At 41.3% G+C, this 21953-nt stretch overlaps 1 protein-coding gene across 3 annotated transcripts in view; it reads right to left on the bottom strand.

Annotated features, from left to right (window-relative positions):
• tln1 (talin 1) overlaps positions 1 to 15409 on the bottom strand; it is a 142301-nt gene extending 126892 nt beyond the window's left edge. For 2 of the 3 annotated variants that reach the window (XM_042302685.1, XM_042302688.1), the window contains exon 1: positions 15244 to 15409. The gene's annotated coding sequence lies outside the window, so the exon portion shown is untranslated. Of the gene's footprint in view, positions 1 to 15226 lie in introns of all 3 variants that reach the window. The other variant, XM_042302686.1, reaches the window with a different exon arrangement.
• Positions 15410 to 21953: the final 6544 nt, after the last annotated feature.

Here is a 21953-nt window from a genome sequence, read left to right as displayed (position 1 = left end):
AAAGGTGCTTAAACAAAGTATTGAGTAAATGATCTGAATACTTATGTAAAAACCTGTTTTTGCTTTGTCATTACGGGGTATTGTGTGTGGATTGATGAGAAAAAAAACTATTGAATCCATTTTTAGAAGAAGGCAGTAACGTAACAAAATGTGTAAAAAGTGAAAGGGGCCTGAAACATTTTCGAATGCACTGTACATTCTGATGAATCATCCGGGAGTGTATATTCTGGTGAATTATTCATGTCTGTGTAGTCAATGGAAAACAATCCTACATGGAAAAAAATGTAACACATATTATGTTCCGCACATAGGATACTGTGTTTTTACATTAGGTTCATGAACTACATATTCATTCATCCCTACATCATGAAAACACTAGCGTTCCAACTTCCGGATGTGCTTTAACATGGATGTAACATAACAACCTCATGATGCGTCTCAGGTAGACCCTGCTGTTACAGCATATGGTTAAAATTATACCTGTGGTGAGGGGTTTGTCAGAATGGGTGCTCACAAAACACACAAACTCTCCCAGAGGGAGTGCAGTTAAACTGTGAATTCTGGCGCACTGATGTGAACTTCACCACTGTGGCTCCATGTTTTTCTGCTGGCTGGCAGGCTCTAAGATGCTTTGATGGCTTAACCAATGGGGAAATGTAAGCAATAGCCCAGGAACATCTGTTGGGAGTATAATCTGCAGGGCAAATCCATTGGCTTTAAATCTCTCTGCAGACACTCACATGGGATGCCTTCACACATTCTAGAATGAATGGAGTACGAGTGGTAAAGAGGAAAGCCTCTTAGTGATGAGAAACAAGTGGCTAGCCATGGCAACCAGGAAGAACTGAACTTTGCCCAGTGCTTTGTGCCAGTTTGAAAAGGGACTCCGTTCCCCTGTGGTCAAGCTCTTTGTAACTCCATGTTGTCACTTGTCAAACAAATTAAGCCAACTCTCATCATTTTCACAATGTTACAGAAAACGTGACATTAAAGTGTTTGTTTTCTGACTTTTTACACCAATCTTAAATTGTGCAACACTTTTTTGCATTGCAATTTCAGAAAATGTCAATAGTGGAATGATAGCGTTTCACAATATTACTTACCCACCGGTGTTGTGATTGGCTGTGATACTCCCCTATTGATTTCTCCCGCAGGAGCGGCCTCTGTTGTCAAAATGGTAAAGCTGTTCTGACTTTGTGGCTGTGTTATGTAGTGGAAATCGCTCTGTCATTTCCTGTCTGCTAAAATTCTACACTGTTCGCTCAATTTCAGTTTATGCGAGAAAACAAGCACGGAATAGTATAGAGAATCATTGTACCATCTAAATCGTTGTGAAATATATTTTGTAACACCTTTATTAATCAGTTTCTTACTTCGAGAGAAGTTCCGAGTGCGGTCAGTCTTAGCAATAAACATAAAGAACTTGCGAAACCAGTTCCGAGTAAGAAACAAATGAAAGATTGACTTTTTAACCCCAGAACTATCCCTTTCAAATGCTAGCTCCCAACTATCGACATCGGTCAAACGAAATCCCACAATGTTAAACCATCCCCTGAAGTAATACAGTGTCAACAGGTTGCTACCACAGAGACTAATAGCATCCTTAAATAAAGCAGTGGTAGATTTAGAACAGCAACATGAGCTAGGCTAGAGACTGGTCTAGAGACAGCATGGCTACTCTGGCCCGCCAGCTCCATATCTGAATTCCATCCCACATTCCATTGGAATTCCGCTACGATTCTCTGCAGAGTCCAGGAGAGGGAGAGAGGGAGGGCTCTTTTTTGGGCCCCTTGTCACTGGCAAAAGGGAGAGGAAAACACTAATTTTATTTATTCCCGAAGGCTTGCAAGAATGTAAGGGAACCGATTGAGAATCTCGGTTGGCATGTTGACGGAAAATAGCGGGCAATCTACACAACCAAGCAGAAACAAGGTAGCAGAGGAGGAATGTCAAGCAGTTGAAAATGACAGCTACATACTTCCCTCTGGGGTAGAAACCCTAAAAATGTCACTTGTAAAGAAATAAGTCTGGTGCAGTTGAATCTTCTGGTGTCTCCTTCAAGCCCTTCAGCATCTTTTGGAGTAGACTACTACAGAGATATGCAAGCATGGCTGTTCCAAAGTCATGTTGCTCTTTTGTGACTCTTCCAACAAACTGATAGGAAGTCAGCCAAACAATGTATGGAATAAAAAATATAAAAAATATCAGGGATGCTTTGGAGAAAACAAGACTGAATTTTTGTTGGCTTTCAGTGGGGGAGATCTGAAAAGGAAGTATTCCTTCACTTCAACCAAGTGCATTCTTCACCCTCTGCCCACAGCTTAGTTGGATCAGAATCATATCCAGATAGAGATATGACACTGTTGATTCTAAAAGTCGTGCGAAACAGGTGTTGCACTACAACTAAATTACCTTGGCTAAGATTATGTTTACGAGATCAAAGTAACTGGGTTGGTTCACACCATCTTAACAAAGCCATGGTCAGCTCAGGCGATACAACATCCTCCCTGCATACTTGCTGAGAAAATGCCAGTGAGTTAGTGGAATACCTCCTTTGTGGAGCCACTTAGTTTTTAATCCAATTAGACTGTGAAACCACGGCATTCTTGGGTGAGTTGAGTTGTGTGCTCTCAGAAAACGCCTGTGTCAAACTAATTGTGGTAACATTTGTGACCTGCACTCGCGACAAGGCCACCGGGCCAGGCAGGCAGCCTGGTGGAGCTGAAGTCAAAGGAGAGTTAACCAGGATACTTTTTTAAATTTAACCTTTATTTAACTAGGCAAGTCATTTAAGAACAAATTCTTATTTACAATGACAGCTTACACCGGCCAAACCCAGACGACGCCGGGCCAATTGTGCGCTGCCCTATGGGACTCCCAATCACAGCATGTTTGTGATACAGCCTGGATTCGAACCAGGGTGTCTGTAGTGACGCCTCTAGCACTGAGATGCAGTGCCTTAGACCAGTCTGGTTCAGCCATATGATAAAAGAGAAAGGCCCTGTTACAATCGGAATGGATACAAGGGACACCCCCAAGTCAAAGAACTTTTGCAAAGATATCGTCAATTCTGGATTCATTTTCAAATGATCACGTTCAGTCAAATTTGTGAGTTTGACTGATCTAGAAAGCACTAAAGAAAACTCAGGCCTGAATTGCATGTGTGAACTGTGAATATGACAGGTCTGTGTGTGTCAAAGCGCATCAGGAAGTCAAAGTTGCCTGGTTTTGATAGCACGGTTGTGAGGAGGAATTGAGGAAAATTCCAACGGCTAGCATAATGCTGGAGAGCTTGTTCCCAGATGTGTGTGTGTAGACTGGGTGGTAGCTTGTAAACCAGTGGAGGCTCTTCAAAGAAGGAAGGTGAGGACATTCCTCAGTAAATTTAATTTAAAAAATATATTTTTTAAACATAATTGCTATATATATATATATATATATATATATATAATAAAATGTGGTGAGTAGTTGACTCAGAAAGACAATAGTTGAACAGTTTTGAACAAATTAATTAATTCAAGACTGTGTGTAGTGGTTATGATATAGTTCGGGAAGGTTTTTTCGCCTGGTCACATACAGCTGATGTGTTGTGCATTGAAGTCCACAAGCGAAGAGAAAAGGTGAGAAGAGAGCGCATAGATGCGTGAAGGAATACAACATGGCTGCTATGAAAGTTAATTGTGATCAGGGGTGTATTCATTCTGCCGATTCCGTTCAAAAGTTGATTAAATGGAAGCAAACGGAACGAGGATAAATGTACATTAATCTGTATTTAAAAAAAAAACTAGTTTGCAACTGTTGGACTAATTATTACACCCTAGATCAGCTAGATACAGGCAGTGTGCAAGGCGCTATTGAATGTGTGCACCTACATTGTAAACTTTCATTCATAGGCTAGGTTGTAGCAACCTCATGATGGGTATAGGGAAAATGATATCATGTAGTAACCTAAACCTATCGCTGTTACATTGAACTGGGTGAATGGAATATGAATGACAGTCATATAATATGCTGTAAATAAGGCCATGCTCATGAAAAAAAAAAAAGGTTTTGTCCTCCCTCATCCTTAAAACAGTACCGACCTCCACTGTTGTCAACACATAGGTGTTGGGGACAGGCCCTCTAATAGGTTTTGTACACCGCACTGAATGTCTGTCACAAAAAAAACAAAATGCCTCCAAGCCTAGCTATCTGGCCACTGTAGCTAGTAACGTTATAATTAAATGACAACGGATGTTTCCATGAAGCAGCCTGTTGGGAGTCAATGCAGTCATTAACTAGCTAGCACAACAGCTAGCTAGTTAGCATATCATGCTAACTGTTTCGATAATGTTAGCCAGCTAGCTAAAACTCGATCCATCTATAGGCTGTATGTGATAATAGAGTGAATTCAAATTGTTTCTTGGTCATCTTGCTAGCTAGTTCTCTAGCTGTGGCCATCTCACTAGTATCAACATTAGCATTCTACAACAATAGCAGCATTAGCGTGGCTAGCTAGCTAGCCAACATTGGTTATAGACCATAAAGCAACACACAGGGACATGCATTGTGAAACAATGCTACTACCACCTTCTGGTTTGGAGTGTTTTAACAAGGTTGAGCAGCTGACGACCTTAAGGTCTTGACTGACGAAACTCTGTTCAGGAGGTGCCAAGTACTGTGAGCAAGCAAACTTTAGACAATCCTACCAGTAAGTTCTTTTTTACAGCCTTGTTTGCCAGAGCACTACAACAACTCTGCAGATGGTAAGACCTGGGGCAAGCTAAATGCTAAAATGGCATCTAACAGTCAGCAGAGAATCTGGTGGGAAAGTTGACACTTTACCATCTTTAGAGTGAGTAAGTATTGTCTATGTGCAAGAGATTGCTACAGAACAAGCCCATTTGGTTGATCAACAGTTTAAACAAGGCCTTATAACTTGGCTCCCATGTAGTGATCCTTCCTCAATTCAAACCAAGTATGATGTAACTGAAGTGGACGATTAGAGATGTCAATAAGCTGTCCGGTTATGGCATTTATGAGAGGAGAAAATGTTACAGGGCTGCTTCAGGAACCAGCGAACCTGATGCACGCAGCCATGGGACCATGATATGAGCAGTGATGAGAATTCCACATTCTTGTGCTTTCATTCCCACAGTGAAACAGGAAGTTGATATGCACGTCCTCCTTCATGTTTACGTCGACTGATGTCTGCAAAGACGCAAAGTTCAGCCTCGAGCAAACTATTTTCAACTATATTCTATAACAAAGTAGTTAGATACTTTGAGAGGGTAAAGTATGGCCATGATATTAACAGACAAGAACATAAATTGTATTTCTATCATGGAAAAAGGCGCTTCATTCCAGACTAGAAATAAAAGTAGGTTTGTATATTCAATTACAGATGGTTACAGACTTAATTCAATATTCTAGTCAACAAATGTAGGCTATTCATGTAGATATTCTGAGAACTACCGGAACAGCGGAGTGTGTATTTAAATAACATGGTAGCTGATTCTCATCTGAATCCTGAAAATTGTTTGTGAAATAAATGTCTTAATCTTGAAAGATGATTTCTAAAGCACAAGAAAACATAATGAGATGCCAATATCTTCAGTTTTTCAATCCTGTTATTAAATAATACTCCAGTTAGTCAAGACAATACCTTGTAAGGGGAAGACAAGGTAGGGCTACCAGTGGTATGGAGGGGGGGCCACTCTTACATTCCCAGTCAACTAAACAGTAGTAAACAGAGAGATTCCTTTACACACGTCCACTCGAGAGTTCGATCAGATCAGCATCTGCGTGCTAACAACATACTCTGTCAAACACAAACTAACATTATAGTGGTGAGAATGACAATCTTTCCATCTGTCAGGTCTAGACAGAAGACAACACAGTCACTTGACAGATCACAGAGGCCAGTGGAAGGCAGATCTCCTAATGTAAGCAATGACACAGCTAGCGAGCTATGCCAAATATCTGCTAGAGTGTGTGTGTACTGTACGCCTTGCTAGACACTGAAGGGGAACCCGACCGTACACCTAGGCTGAGTGACTTGGTGTAAAAGAGAGATCTCGTAGGTGTTCCCTTCCAGTGGCTTCTATGTAGACCATGAGGAGGGTCAAGTTTATCCACCACCACATGATTGACAGCGTGTTGTTCAACATGTCATGTAGGCTTTCTGCCGGTAAGGTAAAACATCATCCTTAGAAGCCAGGGGGTAATGTAAAATAATATGATGAACAAAAACTTACATACGAGAATACAGTAGTTAGTCTGAGGGCAATTCTGACACTACCAGGAAACAACGTATCCAGTCCTAATCCACCTCATTCTTTATTTTAATTTAACTAGGCAAGTCAGTTATTAAGAACGATTTTTTATCTACAAATGATGGCCTACCCCGGCCAAACCCTAACCCGGATGACACTGGGCCAATTGTGCGCCACCCTATGGGACTCCCAATCAAGGCCGGTTGTGATACAGCCTGTAATCGAACCAGGGTCTGTAGTGACGCCTCTAGCACTGAGATGCAATGCCTTAGACCGCTGCGCCACTTGGGAGCCCCATTCTACTCAACTTTTTGTCAGAAACATTACAAAACTGTACAATTGTGGCCTTTATAACGATCTACTTGTTAGTGTAGCTCAACAAGCAAATGATGTAGACAAAGTGCACAAGCCCCCACAAAGCTAATGCATGAAGTAACTTTAAAATTAAAAGCGCTGCCGCTGGTTGCTTGAAGAGTAATCAAATACATTGTGTAAACGTGCACTGGAGCTTGCAGAAGGTGAACAGCAAACTCAAATCTGGGGGGTGATCAGCATCATAAACGATGATCTTGGACTGACTGAACTCGCTGGCATTTGAACACACAGTGAGCCCATTAGCAGAGTCGGGAATGCAAAACAAATGACTTATTTAGCTGGAGAAATAACAGTGCATGTTGCCTTGACCAAATTTGGCTGGCTGAAAACACTGACATGGAGCAGCCTGCGAAACACACACACATCTTCTAAACATGAGTGAGAGTGAGCAAGGACACATACTGTACTGACATCAATTAAATCTAGGGTTTTTTACTTATACTGTGCAAAAAAAATCTTAAAATGCAACAATTAACAATTTTATTGAGTTACAGTTCATAGAAGGAAATCAGTCAATTGAAATAAATTCATTAGGCCCTAATCTATGGATTTCACATGACTGGGGAGCCAGGCCCAGCCAATCAGAATTAGTTTTTCCCCACCAAAGGGCTTTATTACAGACAGAAATACTCCTCAGCACCCCACCCCCCCTCCCCCAAATCAGACGATCCCGCAGGTGAAGAAGGCGGATGTGGAGGTCCTGGGCAGGTATGGTTACATGTGGCCTGCGGTTGGAGGCCGGTTGGATATACTTTTAAAATTCTCTAAAACAACGTTGGAGGCGGCTTATGGTAGAAAATGTCCTCTAAAATCTCTGGCAACAGCTCTGTTGGACATTCCTGCAGTCAGCATGCCAAATGCACGCTCCATCAAAATTTGGCATTGTGTTGTGTAACAAAACTCCACATATTAGAGTGGTCTTTTATTGTTTCCACCATAAGGTGCACCTGTGTAATGATCATGCTGTTTAATCTTGATATGCCATGCCTGTCAAGTAGATGGATTATCTTGGCAAAGGAGAAATGCTCACTAACAGGGATGTAAAACAAATTTGTGCACAAAATTTTAGAGAAATAAAGCTTTTTGTGAGTATGGAAGATTTCTGGGATCTTTTATTTCAGCTCATGAAACAAACACTTTATATGTTGCGTTTATATTTTTGTTCAGTATAGCTTGCCAATCTGTTACTATACAGTACAACCAGGGATACATTTTTTTAACGCTATTTATTAATTAAAAAATGTGCAATATGCAGAAATCGCTCCCCCATTTCCTGGTTCCTAAAATTCTAATAGTTTGTCTTATTTCAGTTTGTGACAAAACAAGCAATGTATAATGTAGAGAATCATTGTACCATCTAAACCACTGTGAAATATATTTTCAACAACCAAAAATATTGCATTTTTAGCTGGTGTACAAAACCGAATGTAAAAGACGCAAAAAACGGTACTTAAGAACGGGAAACATAGAAATAGTGCACATAGAACGTATCTACATCTTCTTAGACTTGCTTTCAAGTCTTTTGAAAGATCTATAAGTCACATTTCTATGTTATTTTGGTGAGCTAGCCCAAAAAGTGACATATTGCAGCTTCAAAGCTATTTATTAAGGCTGTTTTACAAGGCCATGGTTCAGCCAAAACGGCCACAATGTGCTATTCCCAATGTGAGCATGCCTCAAAAGGTGGGGCCAAATTCAGAGGAGCCAATAGTGGCAGTTATGGCACATTTGAATTCTGTTGTTGATGTCTGTAAACAGGAAGTTGCCTCACTGTGTACAATGATGTCATAGTGCTTAGTCCACCTTTTAACAAAGTGACCTGTAAATGTAGGTGGTACAGAGTGGATATCAAAAGATGGATGGGAGCAGTCCTAATACTCTTTTATTGGCTGTAAAGGTTCCACATGACTTTCCTGTTGACGTTGCCAGTCTCCCACCCACGGGGCTTCCTCAGGGGAAGCTCTGAATGGCTGGTCCAGGGAGAACATCCTGAGGCCATGTGGTCACTGTGCCAGGGGTCACTGTGGATCTGACTTCAGAAAAGGCCTAATGGCAGAGACCAGCTGGGACAATGCAACAGCATGAACATCCCTTCACTTTGCAATGTTCCCCTTCCATTATTGAAATGAGCTACTGAGCTAACTCTGTCTTGCTTTTACATTGTACAAAATATTTGGCTTCAATCGATCTCAAATTGGTTGTAATGGAATATTCTAGTTTGTGAGGATGTAGCATCAGAGAAACATGACAATGATACATTTGATACATAGTTGCATTGTCTTGCAAAACCTACCTTTTCTCTGACTCATGCACTCAGTTGGTTGACGTCACATATACAGTAATTCCCCGGGAGGATACGTATAATCGTGCTATCCAGGAAGACATCCACCAGCCTAGACGGTGCTTTAGGAAAATACCAATATGTTATCTTTCACCTGCTTTGAATAGCCAGAAGTGATCATGGTAAGTGTAATGCAAATACAAAAATCACTGGATATGAGTAGCAGTACAACTCAGTCAGCACAGTGAGGGAAAAAAACATCTGTTGTAAACAGACATTCATTCACTCCGCACAAATGGGGAGTTTGGCAAACACTATGGAACACCACTGTTTTAGACCATTCAAATTAAGATCAGCTATGAAATATACAAAGTGCAATTTTGGCCCACAATGCAATAGTCCTGTACTTCCACATTGCTATTTTCATAAATAGATATTCACTGTTGAATTTGATTAGATATTCAGGTTCTCAAAAAAGGTCATGCTCACTTCCATCATTTTGAGCAGCCAGCGTTTGAAATACACATTTCCTGTTCTGGTATATTTCACAGTGGATTCAAATGGCCGTTGTGAGTGAGATCATAATTTTTGCCTTGAGTCAATCTTTTTTCCCTCCAAAGTTATACACAATCTGAACTTGCAAAGCAACAGCCAGGGCCAGCATCGACTGTGCCTTTTAATGTTGAGATATGGCTGGATAGATTTCATACATTTTCTTTAACAGTCTGCAATCTGTCCAAATGATATGTTTGGGTATTCTGCAAAAGATGATTGGGAGTAACATTGTCTCAGTGGAGTCTTTTGCCAAAACAGAAGGTGAGACTTTAAATGATGAAAAGGGGAAATGAATCACAAAACATAGCAGATCAGATCTTGTTCCCTAGCCCATACCGGTTCTCTCTTTTTGTTCCTCCGTATTACCCTCATCTATTCATCTCTCAGGTTTTCTTATTTGGTCTCTGAGATTACCAAGAACCCTTCCTTAAGGTGTGGGCCAACATGGCAACTTCAAAAAGATTCCTGGCCTAAATATAACATTTAACTGCAAGACCCATGCTGCTTAGGAGTCTAGACATCTACCGTGATATCTACACTCAGCGGTAACACGCCTATTTAAACCAAGGGAGCTTGTCCATTTGTATGTGGTGGGGGAAAAAAAATAATTGTTGATTTTATAGTGATGATGAAAAGATTGATACAGTTGCATATTATATTGATATTTGACTTCAATTATAAAAAATGTTTAAAAATATTTAAATGTTTTGCTACGGTAGGTAGCGTTGGCAAGCGCTAGTCGGCTGTACTGGCACCAAAACTCCAATATTTTTCATCCTATAGCTTGTTCTCAATCTTCTTTTTAAATATTGAGCCAGCCTGTTTTTAGGACTAATTTCCCTGACTGACCAAAACTAGTTCTCATGCTGTCTCTTATCTCTCTGCAGCAGACATATAGTGAGCAATTAGTTTGGAACATCAAAATCGCAATAAAATCCCAGGATCGAATCACAATACATATAGAATCGTGACAATAGCAATACATATCGTAGCGGCACCCAAGTATCATGATAATATATTGTGAGGTCCCTGGCAATTCCCAGCCTTATTATTTTACGGAGTAAATATTTTTAACTAGGCACGTCAGTTAAGAACAAATTCTTAATTACAATGACAGGAGAACCGGGAGAACAGTGGGTTAACTGCCTTGTTCAGGGGCAGAACAACAGATTTTTACCTTGTCAGCTCGCGGATTCAGTCCATCAACCTTTCGGTTACTGGCCCAACGCTCTAACCACTAGGCTACCTGCCTCTAACCACTAGGCTACCTGCCTCTAACCACTAGGCTACCTGCCTCTAACCACTAGGCTACCTGCCTCTAACCACTAGGCTACCTGCCTCTAACCACTAGGCTACCTGCCTCTAACCACTAGGCTACCTGCCTCTAACCACTAGGCTACCTGCCTCTAACCACTAGGCTGTGTTCAAGATATCAAATATGTTTGTTGTTTTTTTAAGTGAAAAAAAAAAAAGAAGTTCTCCATTGCAATATTTCTCTCCTGCTTGTATTTACCATTTGATTGAATGAAGCCCTTCAGTTTGTTTGGAGAATATCAAAACATTTAGAGAGAAAACATTCTTGAGAACATGCATACTTGCCATGGTCAACGGGATTACTCACCTGTACAAACGCCTGTCAAACAACCATTCAGTCACATGCTGCCGTGTCAAATGGGTGCTTCGAGCACATCTTGGAGGCAAAACGTATGTGACCTTAGCAGTTTTAACTTAAGACACAACAGTTAGAAATGGTGTACCAACAGGAATAGAAGTATGTTGCACCACCACAAGGGCGGTTCTACCATTTTAAACTGCCATTTCTACAGCAAAAGAAATACCACAATATTTTATCTGGCAAGCACCCTTACGCATTATCTTGCAGCAGTGGAACCCTTGAGTGATTCCAACAGCTCGGCCTAGTCTAGAGCATGTCTCTCCCTTGGGAAGTTAGTTATGTTTCCTGTCCATAGGATTAAATATATTTCTGCAGTAGGAGCTCATTGCTATAAATGCTCTAAAAATAACTACATTACACATCCATAAGTTGAACATAAAACATGTAGTTATGTGATGGAGTGAATGCAGGGCATTGGGTTTGATGCCTCTTAAAGATGCTGCAGTGGACAGGAGAATCATAAATTACTATTAACTGCTGAAGAATGTGTTGTTAGGCCAATATATAGGTCCTTGGAGATGATCAGAGACATTTGTTGTTTGTATGAGTAGGTCCCTGTATAGGAGTAGGTCCCTGTATAGGAGTAGGTCCCTGTATAGGAGTAGGTCCCTGTATAGGAGTAGGTCCCTGTATAGGAGTAGGTCCCTGTATAGGAGTAGGTCCCTGCCAACATGACAGGGTCTAGGCAAGATGGGAGCCATGAGATGAGAATAGTCAGACCCCAGATATGTTGAGAGACCAGAGTAGCCTGGTCCCAGATATGTTGAGAGACCAGTGTAGTTTGGTCTCAGATGTTAATGCCGTATAGCAAACATCTATGGTCACCTGTTTATAAACCGATCTGGGACCAGGCTAGATCCAGAGGTGGAGCAGGGGCACCTCCCACAGTGCACCTTTCTTGTGTAGTGTGAAGGTGCCCCTAGACACTGATCTTGGGACAGTTTAGCATTTTCCCCACTAATGGTTAAGGTTAGGATTCATGAAACTGATCCTAGATCTGTACCTAGTGAGAAACATCAGCCCGTACCCACCTCTCTGCTGCTGAGGAATCAGCAGGATCCTCCTGCAGCACCCACACACCCCTGAGGACAAAGGAGGCCTTCATTCCCCCAGAGCCAAGTACAATACCACACAGTTGTGGCCCTCAATAGCAACCTTGTTACCCAGGGGAGAGTCTGTGGCACATGCTGCTCCTAGCCTTGCCTTTGTCTGAGGCGGAGCTGGCTACGGTCATCGGCAGTATAACGCATTGCCATTCACACTTTAATGGAGTGGCAATGGGGGCCATTGAGTAGCTTTCACTTTCAAAGCCTATATCGAAGTTGAAAAGAAACAGTGTAGCTGTTTTACAGTTTCTGGGCAGAAAGTACAGGGCACATTTAGGACATAGCCCATTTCCAGGTTCTGTAACACCTGGATCAAAAATGCACTGACTGAGACACTTGCAACAGGGGCTCTATAATACAAAAAAAATGTATGTACAATACATTGCTTCATGTGTACTCATGTGTGATCTCTTATGAATATCTTCAGACAAACTAAGCCATGTAAAGAATCAGACCAGTAATGGATCAGCAGACACCAGTGATGTAATTCATGATGAACATGCACAGTACACGCCATAGAAATCGAATGACTAGTAAGTGCACTTCTTAGATAGCCTTGAGGCTCCATGACAGAGGAGCAAGGTGATAGTTTAAAATGCATCCAGACTAACTTCTGATACTGACAATAGCTTTACAGTCTTAAAATAGGCATGGAAATAAAGCAAACATGCTGTTGGGATGAATCACTCAACTCCTCATTGACGATGCACCGACTCATCTATTGAGCCTCTCTCAGTGTTCAATAGATACATGAAGTCCTGTTTGGCATCTTGTCTTTAATAAAGGCTTCTGGGCCACAGAAAAACACAAAAAAAGTGGGCCCTTTGTTGGCTTTTTGATTTTTCCATCATAGAAACATAAAAATGCCAAACATGAGTGTTATGGATGGACCATTTTCAGCTATGATGGTTAGACGACAACATCCACTTGTTTTATGTTATAAACACTTTCTTGTGAACCTTATGAAAAATAACCAGATAAGTACAAACATGACAACTGACATTTTGTGAAAAACACCTTTACCCTCCCTGTTTGTACATGACAACTGACATTTTGTGAAAACACTTTTACCCTCCCTGTTGCTCAACAACGACCGTTTCTTTCAATAACCTAAACGAGGCACACATTCAAAACAGAATTGAATTCACAATACAAGCACAGAGACATGATTGAACTGAATGCTCTCTCAACCACCGATTAAAGAGTAACAGACAGTGAAACAGTCGAGAGCCTCAGGCAAAACCAAGCTTCTGACACTATCAGAGTCACACAAGACCGACTACTGGCCTAGGCTAGCCTCAAATAAATTATAATTATTGCTGTGTCATGAGCAATTTCTCAATGGCACCCGTCCCCCTCCCCACCAACTGTCACACGGCCTTGATGAGTGACTGTGCGCTGCTCAAGGACAGTGGTTGTTGGCTTTAATAATTAGAGTCTGTGTGCACTTCCCAGCATTCTTTTTTCCTTGAAACAGTTAACGGTTTAATCCAATTGATTTACTAGTTGACAATTTATAGAACTCAGCATTGCACGTGTCCTAACAGTAATACACATTGTAATAAAATCAGGTTAAGGTGTCGACACACATTGCAGAAAACCCCCCACAGAAAACAGTATAAAAGAGTAGACTGTACAAAACCATAAAACTAAATGCCAGAAAAATCTAGAAGGAAATCACATCAATAACATGTTTTTCCCCCCCATACAGCAAGAATGTAGAAGTGCTGTTCTGTTCTGAAGTCCACTGTGTGCCTTACTGCCTTCCCAAAGAACATTTACATGTAGCAACAGGAAACATGCCCTGTCGCGTTACCTGAAAACTGCTGAGACTAGCTAGGCCCTATCAAATCCCTCACCTGCACGCATATATCAATCACATTGCTAGCTATTCATTGGCTCCATTTCTCCTGAGCCACATGTGTCCCCACAGCTAGATAGTTTGTTATGTCACACGGAAATGGTGACGCCACACCCCATCTTGGTGTTGGAATTCACACCCAGAGGCTGCATATTTTCTCTAGCTTGTTTGACAACTGCAGAACACACACACACACACACTTGAAACATTATTGAAGAAGTTAAAGGCAATCCAAACTACAACAATGGAAAAAGATTAATCAACCAAAACTAGACCATGGAACACTTATTTGAAATCTGAATCTGTGTTAGGCAGGCTTCTCTATAGACAAAGCAAGGGTGCAAACGGCATTGGGTTACACAATGACTGCTGTTAACTACATATACAGTAGCTTGTTATTTGAAGCCAAATAGACACATTTTCAAACAGGTTGGATACCATATTCTGGCTTCATGTAAAGTTTTAATAACGACCAGTCAAATGAGGTAACTGTTTACAGACAGCTACCCAACTCAGGCTGGCTGCCCAGAATATGAATATAGGTAGTGGTGATGACAGTGACTGAGCCAACCAACAGTGCGAATGATACAAAGTAACACACCTTAATGTAGTCCAGAGATTTAGGACGTGACACGGATACATTTGGCTAGGATTGTAGGCTGACCTAGTTGTATGGTTGTAGGGCAAACTCACTGCATACCAAAATGTACAGCGTGCTATGTGTTTAATGCATATAAATTATTTTTTTACTTCTTTATTTACGAGCAATAGGCCAAGAACTGATATGTAATGCATGTATTCATGCCTTGAGGCACTGTTTCGCTTCCGTATTTAAAACACTTCTCTAGCTACAAAGTTCCAGGAAATCGAAGTAACTATACAATGTTCAGTTTACGTATTGTTACATTCTCGTTTCAAAATCATTTTTCTTTTCTTCTTCGATATAAGCAACGACTAGGCTACTGCTCTGAAATATTTGTCAAGAGGTAGCCTATTCGGCCCTCAAACTATTCGAAGTGCATAACTCGGTGAAGTGTAGAGAATGGAGGAGTTGAAAACTTCAAAATCGGACTTGACGTCACGCGCAAGTCAGGCATAGTTCTGAACTAAAACACGTACATTGTATCTCGACTCACCTCTTAGTTCCTCTTCCAGCGAAGATTTCCCGCTTTCAAAGGTGAAATATCGAAATTAAATCCCTTTCCCCAGCAGAAATGGTGTTCTAAATGCTGGTAAATGTCAGATAGTGATTTTTCAACTCCCTCCCTAGTCCCGTTCTTTAGAGGCGGTGGTACAAACTCCACCCTTCAGCGACTCAAAACCACAGCACACTATGATGCAGGCATGGGGCGGTGTATCAGGGGGACTCAGAACTTGTGGATTTCGTGTAAATCAACGTCAACTTTTCTATTAAACCGCAACGTCACTGAATTATTTGTGAATGACACATCTAGCCTAACAAGCCCCATTTTAAAAAGTCGACTAGTTACCAAATGCAGAGATGTGGTTACATCCGTCACCTCAGCCGCAAATAGATCAACTTCAAAGTAGTTTACTGTATTATGATAGTATAGCCACCAATTAATATAACCTATTAGACATCATTTGAAAGGAAATCGTAACAATAGGCCATTGACCAAAGGTCCTCCACATCAGGTCTAAAACATAACAGGTCAGCTAGGAATGTCATTTTGCGTCTGCTCTAGAAAACCGCAGAAATGCTGCCACCATTTGGTATAACAGTGCGTCTACAGGTGTATAAGTCTGTAAAATGGTGGAAAAGTTGTGCAACAAATCAAATCAAATTTTATTTGTCACATGCTTCGTAAACAACAGGTGGAGACTAACAGTGAAACGCTTGCTTTATACGGGTCCCTTTCCAACAATGGAGAGTTAATATAAAGATGCAAAAATAAAAATAGAAAATATTGAAATGGGGAATAAATACACAGTGAATAATAAGGAGTAAAAAGTAACATGGCTATATACAGGGAGTACCGTGTCGATGTGCAGGTGTAGGAGGTAATTGTGGTAGCTATGTACATATAAGTAGGGGTAAAGTGACTAGGCAACAGGACAGATAATAGACTGTATCAGTAGCGTATGGGGTGTGTGTGGGGGGTTAGAGTCAGTGCAAAAAAGGATCAATGCAGATAATCCGGGTAGACATTTGATGAGCTATTTAGCAGTCTTGTTTAGCAGTCTTATGACCAGTGGTAGAAAAAGTACCCAATTTCCATACGTACTTGAGTAAAAGTAAAGATACTAGAAAATGACCCGAGTGAGTCACCCTGTAGAACACTACTTGAGTACAAGTCTAAAAATATTTGGTTTTAAATATACTTAACTATCGAAAGTAAATGTAATTGCTCAAATATACTTCAAAATAAAAAGTAAAACTAATTTAGAATTCCTTATATTAGGCAAACCAGAATGGCACAATATTCTTGTTTTTTATTTATTTACAGATAGCCAGGGGCACACTCCAACACTCAGACATAATTTACAAACTAAGCATTTGTGTTAGGTGAGTCCACCAGATCCGAGGCATTTAGGGATGACCTTGGATGTTCTCTTGATAAATGTGTGAATTTGACAATTGTCCTGTTCTGCAAAACATTCAGAATGTAACAAGTACTTTTGGGTGTCAGAGAAAATGCATGGAGTAAACATTACTTTACACCACTGCTTATGGTATGGGGGTCAATGCTGCTCAGGGTCCTGTTGGTTCCAGACTTGGTGCACTGGTACCGCTTGCCATGCGGTAGCAGAGAGAACAGTCTATGGCTTAGGTTAACACCTTGCAATCCTGCATTATTTCAACCAAGTGCAGAGGTGACAACACCTCAGAAATCAGGATGCTTGACTTACAAATCACCCTTTGAGTAGGGTGAAAGTTTGTAACACCTTTTTACCTATTGGATACAGGTATTAGCATTGATGGCATTCACTGTACAGATAGGCAGATGTAGCCTGTAGTGGCATAGTTATATTTATAGACTTGTGGATTGGGCTATATTACTGATAGTTTATTGTTCAGTGTTATACTGAACCTCATCAGGTGCTATCCAACAGCAACAGGCGTTGGTCCACCCTGTTGCATGTGTGGTTTGTGTGTTGTTGGATCAGATCCAAGATCTTTTATGAAGTCACAGAGACAGCCATCACTTCATCTCCTCACCATTCTAGGTCATTAGAAGACGAGGGGATCCACATACTACCACCCCAAGGAGTAATTAAAAAACGCTAAATTGTAATATTAATATTGAATAAAGAAAAAAGCAATCAGCAAGAGGGCATTCTAAAAATGTAATAGCCACTCCCTTCTCAAATCCCCACCAAGCCAAAACACAGGCTACACCCTCCCCAAAAGACTAGTATGAATTAAATTAGGAGGTATGGTGCACTTTTCATTTTTTCCCAACCCCCTTACTGACAGTGGCCTGACAAATTAGAAATGTTTGTTGAGGGATCTTGAGTGAATCTAAACATGCGTGAGCCTAGGGTTTGTGAGTTTGTTATTAGCTTATCTAGATAACATACGCATGAATGGATCTGAAATAAACACACAAACATGTTGATGCCATGACATAAAATGTATAGCAGAACACATGTACTTGCACACGCACACACGGATGGACACACACACACAGAATGGTGTGAAGATTTACAATCGTCAGTTTTTTTTAAGTGTAAAGGTATTAAGCTTTCCCACTATCTGGTTTTTGTTTGCTTGTGTCTTTACCTTTGAACCTTTGCACTGGAGTTCCTGTGTAATTTCCCTCCCTTGATTCTCTATACAAAACTGTACCAATTTGACCCCTATCCCCAAATTACACCAACCTTCTAACAACACTTTTGGCCCAATAAGTGATTAAGCCTTACTGGTAGTGTGGGATGAAGAACACCCACCAGGTGAGAACTAGGAAGGCCATCATTCAGCCCCCAGATGGAAGACTGGCTCAGGACCCAACCAGGAACTGCTCCCACCTCTGGCCCAGGAAACTGACCATCCAGGTGGACATCATCCATGTGCTGGGTAATTTGATCCAAAATATGACAGCCAACTGACCACAGCAATAAATCACCACCACCACGAGAGAACGAGGGAGCCCCTGGAAGAAAATGGAACAATAGTGACACAGCAATGCTTGCCCACCAACAAACCCCTCTGGCCCAGGAACCACTTTGAGAAAACACCTCTGGGCCCAGGTGGAAGGCAGTGGGTGGAAGGCTTGGAGTGACTCTGCTCAGACCCTTGAAAAGATCTCCTGCCTCCTGGGAGCCTCAAGAGACCTCTACAGGTATGTTGTAGCAATATGAAAGAGCACTGTGGGCTGAGGATATTTGAGGGTATGTGTATTTAACAGAGGCATTTTCTATCAAATTGAAGCCTAACTTTATATTAATACCTGGTTTCCTCTTAGACTGTCAAGAAAGCAGAGTTTGGCAAAGGAGAGGACAAAGCACAGTCTAAGTCAAAGACTGCTCTGAAGATCAGAATGTCTGATCAGAAATCTTGATATAGGCAGCTGGCTGTCGAAACGTTTAGTTCATTAAATGTATTATATTGGAGCAATAGATTGTTCTGTTTATTTCCTTCAAAGATCATTCATATATTAACATTTAAAAAAATACATGTAATCTAAACTGATCAAAAATAAAAATGTAAATTGTTGGTCCCATGTTTCATAAGCTGAAATAAAAGATCCCAGAACATTTCCATACTTATTTCTCCTTTGCCAAGATAATCCATCCACCTGACAGGTGTAGCATATCCAGAAGCTGATTAAACAGCATGATCATTACACAGGTGCACCTTGTGCTGGGGACAATAAAAGGCCACTCTAAAATGTGCAGTTTTGTCACACAACACAATGCCACAGATGTCTTAAGTTTTGAGGGAGCGTGCAATTGGCATGCTGACTGCAAGAATGTCCACCAGAGCTGTTGCCAGAGATTTTAAGGTTAATTTCTCAACCATATGCCGCCTCCACTGTCGTTTTAGAGAACTTGGCAGTACGTCCAACCGGACTCACAACAGTAGACCACGTGTAACCATGCCAGACCAGGACCTTCACATTCGGTTTCTTCACCTGCTGGATTGTCTGAGACCAGCCACCGGGACAGATGATGAAACTGTGGGTTTGCACAACTGAAGAATTTCTGCACAAACTGTCAAACATCGTTTCAGGGAAGCTCATCTGGGTGTTTGTTGTCCTCACCAGGGTCTTGGCCTAACTGCAGTTTGGCGTCATAACCGACATCAGTGGGGAAATGCTCACCTTCGATGGAGAAGTGTGCTCTTCACGGATGAATTCTGGTTTCAACTGAAACTGAAAAGATTTGACATGGGTCCTCAAATCCTCAAAAGATTCTACAGCTGCACCATCGAGAGCACTGGTTGCATCACTGCCTATTATTGGAACTGCTCGGCCTCCGACCGCAAGGCACTACAGAGGGTAGTGCGTACAGCTGAGTACATCACTGGGGCCAAGCTTCCCGCCATCCAGGACCTCTATACCAGACAGTGTCAGAGGAAGGCCCTAAAAATGGTCAAAGACTCCAGCCACCCTAGTCATAGACTGTTCTCTCTTCTACCGCACGGCAAAGGGTACCGGAGCACCAAGTCTAGGTCCAAAAGGCTTCTTAATAGCTTCTATCCCCAAGCCATAAGACTCCTGAACAGTTAATCAAAGGGCCATCTGCCCAGGCCCCTCTTTTACGCTGCTGCAACTCTGTTTATTGTTTATGCATAGTCACTTTAACTCTACCTATATGTACATGTTACCTAAATTACCTCGACTAACCAGTGCCCCCACACATTGACTGTACCGGTACACCCTGTATATAGCCTCGCTATTGTTACTTTACGTACATTTTTTACTTATGTTTTTTTACTTAACACTTATTTATCTTAACTTCTTAAAGCATTGTTGGTTAAGGGCTTGTAAGTAAGCATTGCACTGTAAGGTCTACACATGTTGTTTTCGGCGCATGTGACAAATAACATTTGATTTGATTTCAACTGTGCCGGGCAGATGGCAGACAGCGTGTATGGTGTCGTGTGGGTGAGCAGTTTGCTGATGTCAACGTTGCGAACAGAGTGCTCCATGGTGGCGGTGGGATTATGGTATGGGCAGGCATAAGCTACGGACAGCCAACACAATTGCATTTTATCGATGGCAATTTGAATGCAGAGATACCTTGATGAGATCCTGAGGCCCATTATCGTGCCATTCATCCACCACCATCTCCTCATGTTTCAGCATGATAATGCACGGCTCCATATCGCAAGGATCTGTATACAATTCCTGAAAGCTGAAAATGTCCCAGTTCTTTCATGTTCTGCATACTCACCAGACATGTAACATATTGATCATGTTTGGGATGCTCTGGATCGACAGCGTGTTCCATTTCCCGCCAATATCCAGTAACTTCGCACAGCCATTGAAGAGTAGTGGGACAACACTACACAGGCCACAATCAACAGCCTGATCAACTCAATGTGAAAGAGATGTGTCGCGCTGCATCACACTGCATGAGGCAAATGTTTAGTCATTTAGCAGGTGCTCTTGTCCAGAGTAGTGAGTGCATACTTAAGTGATAATTCCCAAGCCGGTGTTTGGAGGATATATTGACACGGGCAGACCGTGCCACTTTTATACAAAGGGTTACCAACATATTCAAATAATGATTAACATATATATTTTTTAAACTTTATTTTGCTTAATTTATTCCTACCATTTAATCCTTCCACAAGATATAGTTCCAACACAAATCTAGGGATGCTACCCAGGCCAGCTGGTCGTTCTTTCTATCGGTTCGGTTGCCAGAGACGTGACCCAGTCGTTCAGTCTTTTTGTTCTGTATCTATGGACAAAACAACCCAGTCGTTCATTCTTAGTGTTCCATTGCCATACTGGCTGGCAACGTTTGTATCCCTTGCTTGCTAGATAGCTAGCCAGCCAACTACGGCTAACTTACAGTCACGTCAAACAGTGCAGCCAGAATAACAGCAAAGTAGCTGCATTTGCATTTGTTTAACTATTTTCTAGTGACATTTATTTGGATACATCCATAACAATGAGCTAATGAGGCGCGATTTCACCTGGCATAGAAAATGTGCTCTCTCTTCCGACTAGTTCATTACTATGGGTCAGCTGGAGATGAAATGTGAATATTGAAACAATGTTGCAAATGTCGGCTGACAGCCGTGGTATATCAGACTGTATGGGTATGACGAAATATTTATTTATACTGCTCTAGTTACGTTGGTAACCAGTTTATAATAGCAATAAGGCACCTCTGGGGTTTGTGGTATATTGGCCATATACCACACCCCTCAGGCCTTATTGCTTAAATAGACACCTGCTGGAATGCGGTTTTAACCAATCAGCATTCAGGATTAGAACCACCCGTTGTATAAACTGATAAAATACCATATACTGTGGTAGGACATTGGGAAGGTAGAGATGCGCAATGGAACGGAGACCATGGGGGATAGAAGGATGCTGGATTGGTGCACAAACAACAATCTGATCTAGCAAAGTGGATGGATATTCATCAAATAAGTCATGATTGGTGTATTTTAACAGGCCCACAATGTAGTTACTAAAGTCAGATTTGGATATATCTGGCTGTTTTAGCTGCATAACATTTAGAAGTAGTCCGTTTTCAGGTTTAGAAGAAGTGACTGCTAAATGCTAACTCCCGTTCGTATAATTTAAGCTGGTAGCATAGCTAGCATACAGAAATCTGTGGTGATAGTCAAAGTTGTTTTTAACTGTAATGCAGTTGATTGGTGACTATGACATGAACATGTATTGGGTTTAACATCCATACA

Source organism: Oncorhynchus tshawytscha, linkage group LG20 (assembly GCF_018296145.1).
Source record: "Oncorhynchus tshawytscha isolate Ot180627B linkage group LG20, Otsh_v2.0, whole genome shotgun sequence".
Lineage (NCBI taxonomy): Eukaryota > Metazoa > Chordata > Actinopteri > Salmoniformes > Salmonidae > Oncorhynchus > Oncorhynchus tshawytscha.
This window is presented reverse-complemented; position numbering and strand designations above follow the sequence as displayed.